The sequence below is a fragment of the Natrix helvetica genome, assembly GCF_964273705.1.
Source record: "Natrix helvetica genome assembly, chromosome: 6".
Classification (NCBI taxonomy): domain Eukaryota; kingdom Metazoa; phylum Chordata; class Lepidosauria; order Squamata; family Natricidae; genus Natrix; species Natrix helvetica.
In genome coordinates, this window is record NC_138553.1 from 76,956,650 (window position 1) to 76,963,971 (window position 7,322).

The 7,322-nt window shown below is 42.0% G+C and overlaps 1 long non-coding RNA gene across 1 annotated transcript; it reads left to right on the plus strand.

Moving 5' to 3' along the window:
- The first annotated feature begins 816 nt into the window (after window positions 1-816).
- LOC309394824 lies at window positions 817-4,700 on the plus strand. Its single transcript, XR_014175799.1, has 3 exons — window positions 817-879; window positions 4,380-4,448; window positions 4,541-4,700. It is a non-coding gene; the product is annotated as an uncharacterized lncRNA (long non-coding RNA).
- The last annotated feature ends 2,622 nt before the right edge of the window (window positions 4,701-7,322 follow it).

Sequence of the window (7,322 nt, forward strand, 5' to 3'; positions counted from 1 at the left end):
GGAGTGGTTAAATTGAGCCTTGGATCTTGAGCCTTTTGTCACTTTTCAACTTTCAGTAAACCTAGATGCAGTTCATAGGTACTGGTACGTTAGAAATGCCATTAGGATTAGTGGAGACTTAATTGGACAGCCTTGGTGAAGTTAAAAGGATGACATAAATTTAGCTTGTACAGTTTTCTGCCTTATCCAATGAATGTAAAATAATCACAATACTCGTAAGGTAAAGGTAAAGATTCCCCTCACACATATGTGCTAGTCATTTCCAACTCGAACTGCTAGGTCGGCAGAAGCTGGGACAAGTAACGGGAGCTCACTCCGTTACGTGGCGCTAGGGATTCGAACCGCTGAACTGCCAACCTTTCTGATTGACAAGCTCAGCGTCTTAGCCACTGAGCCACCACCTCCCTATGCTTGTAGCAGTACTCGTAGCAGGTCTCTAAGGACAGTAGCTGGCCCTCAGAGCGGAGCTGCTGCATCTCATAAACTCAAGGGCTCTGTTGAAATCTATAACCAGAATCTCAGCCAAGTCAGAAAAATAAATATCTTTTTTATTTATATTTTTCACAACATGAAGCAGTTCAGTTCCAGAGTGTCAGATGACAAGTTGAATAAAAGACAAGAAAATAGTTAGGTCAGAAGGTTTTTTTCCAAAGGTTCTAAGCATTAGCGTTTCTCCTATTTGTTTACCAATGGCCTTGAAACCATGGAAATTTTGATGTGAAAGGAGGTATGGCATTATAACAAAGAATTTCTTTATTCCTAGATAGCTGTCATCAGCCTAGACACAGTAGAGTGCTGATACACTATTGAAACAGGGAGAGATTGCTCTTGGCTAGTCAAATAATTTGTTCCCACCACAGAAATGGAGAAGAAAAAAAGGTATATAATATTCACTGAAAACAGCCAAATGTCTGTAATGTAGAGTGATAAGGAACAATCGTAATTTATTTTTCTTTCTTTCATTTTTTATTTTTATGTCTAAGGGTGTAGTAGGGCTGTATTATTATTATTATTATTATCCATCTTATCTTTTCTACTACCTTCTCTTATTATTATCTTATTTTATTTTAATGTTTGTATGTACATTGAGAACTTGTGCACCAAAGACAAATTCCTTATGTCTGACTAATAAAAACCTCTTCTCTTCTCTTCTCTTCTCTTCTCTTCTCTTCTCTTCTCTTCCTTTCCCTTCCCTTCCCTTCCCTTCCATTTTTCTACTCTACTCTACTCTACTCTACTCTACTCTACTCTACTCTATTCTACTCTTCAAGTAAATATTTAAAAGAAAAAGTAGTGTCTTATATACAGAAAAATACAGTATTTTGTGTACACTCCATTCCATGATTCTTGTTGTTGTATATAACTGTGTGTGTGAACCAGGGGTGAAATTCAGCAGGTTCTGACAGGTTCTGGAGAACCGGTAGGAGACATTTTGAGTAGTTCAGAGAACTGGCAAATACTACCTCTGGCTGGCCCCAGAGTGGAGTGGGAATGGGGATTTTGCGGTATCTTTCCCCTGGAATGGGGTGGGAATGGGAATTTTGCAGTATCCTTCCCCCAGGAGTGGTGAGGGAATGGGGATTTTGCAGCATCCTTCCCCTGGAGAGGGGAGGGAATGGAGGTTTTGCAGTATCCTTCCCCAGGAGTGGGGACAGAATGGAAATTTTGCAGTATCCTTCCCCTGCCATGACCACCAAGCCATGCCCACAGAACCAGTATCAAAATAATTTGAATTTCACCACTGATGTGAACACACACAAGTTCATATAATAATGTGAACAGAAGAGGAACAGCAATTGTCAATGCAGTTTTGAACTCATTTGGAAATAATCCTTTGCGATCTGTCTTATATTAACATTTTTTTTAATAAAAAAAAGTGAACTGAAGTTGACCCATTTGGTTCAGGGGCGCTTTAAACCATTCCTGAACTTTTACTGACCTGAACCAAAACCAAACTTGGAAAATTCAGCCAGATCTAGAACCGCACCACAAAACCCAGTGTTTTGAATCCCTTGGCCAAGAGAGTTTCAAATTGGTCACTGCGTTCCCACTGAGATGGTTGAAAAGCTTGCATTCATTAATTTTTCCCCAATCCCTTTTTTGGTAGGAGAATGGCTCATAATTTGGAGGGTGACTAATTATGAAACTGATTCATAAGCAGAGGCATTTTGCTCCCTGGTTGCAGCACTGCAAGGATGATTTCTATCAGAGAATCAATCATCAGAGCTGAGTCAACCGAGACATCCCTTTCTGGTTACCAGGTGTCTGTTCAGACACAACAATAGATATTCCATAAGCTGGAAAGCATCACAGATTCATCAATTCAATGAGTATATTAAACAAAAATTGAGCTCCTTTGGATACTTTTATGGAGTCATAAATCTCATAGCGTGGAAAAAAAAAACCTTTTTCCTTTCTGATCGACAAGCTCGGCGTCTTAGCCACTGAACCACCCATGGATGACTTGTCATAGATAACACTAAAGTCTTGTAAGATCCCCAGAAACAACACCAAAGAGCTGAGTGCCATGGTATTTGCCATTGTCCAATGTCATTGTCAGCCTCTGCTTCGCTTACTTACTATCGGCTGCCATGAGAAACGGGGAGGGTGGAGGGGAATGGTGTTTGGGATGGGAATAAATTGTACAGGAGTGAATGGGAAAGGGAGTTTTCTTCTCACCATCTTCTGCACATGCTGGTGGCCAGTGTTTGGACCTGGTCAAGGCCAACCGTCCTGCATACCAACCTGATGATGCCTTTTGGAGATGTACCCCACATGACACCTAAGGGAGTTGCAGATTGGACATTGGGGTGGGGACGTTGGAGGGAGGGGGCTGGGTTAATACATGATACGTATTTGTTCGCGCCTTCCTGGCTCAGATCTTGCTTTACTTTGACTGTTATCTTTTCATAACCAGTAAAAGTATTTTAATTCCACGAACAATGGAGTTAGGAGTTTTCTTTCTGGGTTATTTATGCCTGACAGTCATCTTTTCTTCTTTAGGGATTCTTGTGGTAGAACGCAGACCCTGTCAGGCATAAAGGATCATGGCCACATGTTAACTTGCAGCACAAAAGATGTCTTCAAACCTATACATAAAAACCTAGTCAACACAGTCAGCACCAAACTGGAACCAGATAAGAATCAAAAGAATTCAAGGAGGGTTGAACTAGGATCCTTTGTGGCCAAGGAAGGATTCTAAGATAATGACATGTTTAACTCTGTCCCCAGCACTGCCTACTCTTCTCCTACAGAGCCTGCTGCATAGATGCTGAACTTTTGCAAGATTCTGCAAGCTTTTATGCCAGTTTGCCAAAAACCTTGAACAAAGTTCACAACATTTTAGGAGCACTCATAAATCTTAAGGTTTCACAAAAGGGAGGCACTTATTTATTTTTTGGATATATATATATATATGATGGCAGCTCCGTTCCCATTTTAAGCCCAAGCCCAAGATGGCAGGTGAGATCTTGCTGAAACGTTGCAAAGACAATCTCAATCTTACACGGGAAAAGACCCGAATACAACATATATATATATTTGGGCATACCAGAGGTTGTAACACACACACACACACACACACACACACACACACACACACACACATATCCCTAGAGGAGCCAACTGTTCTACGTCACACTTTTTTAAAAAGGTAAAGGTTCCCCTTGCACATATGTGTAGTCATTCCCGACTCTAGGGGGCAGTGCTCATCTCCGTTTCAAAGCTGAAGAGCCAGTGCTGTCTGAAGACATCTCCGTGGTCATGTGGCCTGCATGACTAAATGTCGAAGGCACACGGAACGCAGTTACCTTCCCACCAAAGGTGGTTCCTATTTTTCTACTTGCATTTTTGCATGCTTTCAAACTGCTAGGTTGGCAGAAACTGGAACAAGTAATGGGAGCTCACTCTGTTACATTAGGGATTTGAACCGCTGAACTTTTGACCTTTCTGATCCACAAGCTCAGCGTCTTAGCCATTGAGTCACTGCATCCCTTTTACACTATTAGTAATACATAAAAAAGGAATGCACCCGGGAATTAATATTTCAGTTAACCCCCGCCTTATCAAGCATCTTTTACCCTTTTCTAAGTTTGTAAACTTTATTTTCTGATATCTTGTGGAAAAACGATCAACGGGCCAAGAGTCTGCACTTAATTAGATGCGAACCGAAAAACAAGGCAGACAGGAAACCTATTTCCCCAGAATTACTGTGGTTTATATTTTCTTTCTTTTTAAAAAAAATAATAATAATGGAAAAGCCGACTTCTCTGTTTTGATAGGCGGGCTTGTTGCAGGACTTCTGTAGGATATGAAAGTTTACGCAACAGCTGCTAAGTGGCATTTACATAAGCATACACACTTTACCCTTCTCGTTACAGATGTGATGTCCGTGTATCAGGAAATGGCTTGTTTTTTCAGCTTTATGAGACATGGCTGCCTAGCTAAAGGTGAAATCCAGGATGAGCATCACAAAGGAGGTGCCAACTTTGCAAATATAAGCCTGTATTTTTTTAAAATCCCCTGTATTGTTTTTTTGCAGCCCTTGGATGACCTTGGCTAATTTTGGAATTTTGCTCTGAGTTACAACTTAGTCCCAATTTTATTGTGTCAGGAATTGTGGGCAGCCAGGGGTATCTCCAAGAATCCTTGCTCCGTGCAGTGCAAAATCCAACTGAATGCTGGCAAGTGTAGAGTTTATTTAGCACATAGTGATCAAGAACTTCTATGCCTCCCTTGGTGATGGTGCTTGGAATGGTGGGGGATTGTGAAATGATTTTAGTGATGTCGTTGCATAGATTTATTGTTTTGATTTGATTTACGCACCACCCAATTCCAGCTGACTTGTCCTGCTCAAATATAATACTTTATTTACAGTCACAACCAAAACACGACCACTACAAAAGAGACACAGCAGCCAGTCACCAAAAGCTCAACTAAGGGAGGTTACAGCTCTCTCATCTAATGGTCACAGCTCTCAAGAAAAACCTGGAAACCTGAGAGGTGATGTACGAGGAGACATCCCCAAGGCAATGCACAAACAAATCACAGCCATCAGGTCCAGAAGGGACGATTTCAGGAAGAGACAGTAACCTAGATCTGTCCGCGCTATACATACGGCAAAATAGAAGGACATGCTCCGCTGTCTCAACCTCGGCTCTGTCACAAGGGCACAGCCGCTCATTAATCGGGAGCCTCTTATAACGACCATCCAGAAGTGCTGAGGGCAAGACATTGAAGCGAGCTAGGGAAAAAGCTCTTCTATACTTGGGAATGGTTAGGATATAAAAATAGGAAGCCACCCTCAATCCATAGTTATTAACTTGGTTGAGAGTCAGGGGGGCAAGTTTTATTGGCTCTGGCTCGTAGATATTGTAAATCAATGTCCACGAGCCGTTGGACTATCCTAAATTGGGCATCCTTGAGGTCGTATTTTCCCAAGGCATCCTCCGTGAAACCTAGCAGACGAAGTTTCTTCAGCAGCTCTTTCTCCCAGCGAGAAATATGGGAGTCCGTGAACACCAGGGAGAGGTAGCTGCCAGGAACTGCCAGAAAGAGCACAGAGCTCAAATATAATACCATAAAACCAATATAAACCAACATGGGATTCCATTTGTCCCTTCATGGGGGGGAATAAAGGGGATCTGGGGAAGGGGAGGAGAATCTAGGGCTGCGGAAATGATTGGAAGGACTTTTGAAGTACAGAAAGAGGTTCTCACATGTCACTTCATAGTAGTAAAGATAAAGGTTCCCCTCACATATATGTGCTAGTCACTCCTGACTCTAGGGGGTTCATCTCTGTTTCAAAGCCGAAGAGCCAGCGCTGTCCGAAGATGTCTCCATGGTCATGTGGCCGGTATGACTAAATGCCAAAGGCGCACGGAACGCTGTTACCTTCCCACCAAAGGTGGTCCCTATTTTTCTACTTGCATTTTTACATGCTTTCGAAATACTAAGTTGGCAGAAGCTGAGACAAGTAGTGGGAGCTCCCTCCCTTACACGGCACTAGGGATTCAAACCACCGAACTGCCGACCTTTCTGATCGACAAGCTCAGCGTCTTAGCCACTGAGCTACCGCATCGCTATCTTCGTAGCAGACATTCTGGCATTTTCTCCTGTCTTCAAGCTGACAAGGCGAGCTATGTGGCTCGCTCCCTGTCAGAAGCTTGAGAGTTCAATCCTAGGTAGCAGCAGATGTTTCTACCTCAGGGAGCAAAGAAAAAGTATCTGGTGCAAACCCTGCATAGGCATCAGGAAGGGCATCCAGCCAGTAAATGCTGAGCTCCACCCAGTCATCCGTAATCTTTGGAAAATCAAGGATCCAGAAAGGAAAGAATTGGAATTTTTCCCTAATCATAGGCCAACCAAAATCTTTTTTTTTTCAAATAAGAGCAGGAGAAGAATATTTATATGTTATTCAAAAGCATGTTTCCCTCCTGTTCAAAGACCCTGAATAGGGACTACAGGGTCATAAAAAGGAAGTTTTCAAGCTCATACAGCAACTAAGAGTTCCTCTCTTGAGTTTTCGGAATTATTCCAGGTAACATAATTAATTTATGTCAAAAATGGGTATCTCCAGCAGGCTTCCAACTGATAGTTAGATGGAATAATCCAATATAAGCGGATTTCTGAAATAAATAAAAAATGTTTTCCTGGTAGGAAAACATTTGATGCCCCAAAGCATGAATTCCTATCAATGACTATCTGAATTCTCCTTCATGTTGACCAAGTCCTACCCAAACAAGATAACATTCCATTTCCTTTTATTAAATGACTAGACGATAACTCGGGTATTTTTTTATAGGGGGAAAATGTCCGGACCAAATGTAATTTCTAATGTTGGATCTTCGCCCTTACCTGAATGAGCCCCCCCTGTGGAGTCCTGTGAAGCCATTACCATGGCAACTCCACTGAGCTGCACAGCAGAATCCATTTTACGGCAGTACAGTAGAAGCCATTTTAAGGCATAACAGGCTGTATCTTAATAGAGCACACACTCAGAGGGGCTGTAGGGGTGTCTTACCCCCACAGAATTTGTTTCCGGAGAGTAAGTCATCTGTGTACCAAGTTTGGTTGAAATTGCTCCTCCTCCTCTCTCTCTATGTATATGTATGTATGTATGTATGTATGTATGTATGTATGTATGTATGTATGTATGTATAATTTATATATATGCTGGTTTTGTTGTATTCGGGTCTTTTCCCGTGTAAGGTTGAGATTGTCTTTGCAACGTTTCGGCAGGATCTCACCTGCCATCTTCAAGCCCAAGCTTTAAGCCCAAGCTTGAAGATGGCAGATGAGATCCTGCCGAAACGTTGCAAAGA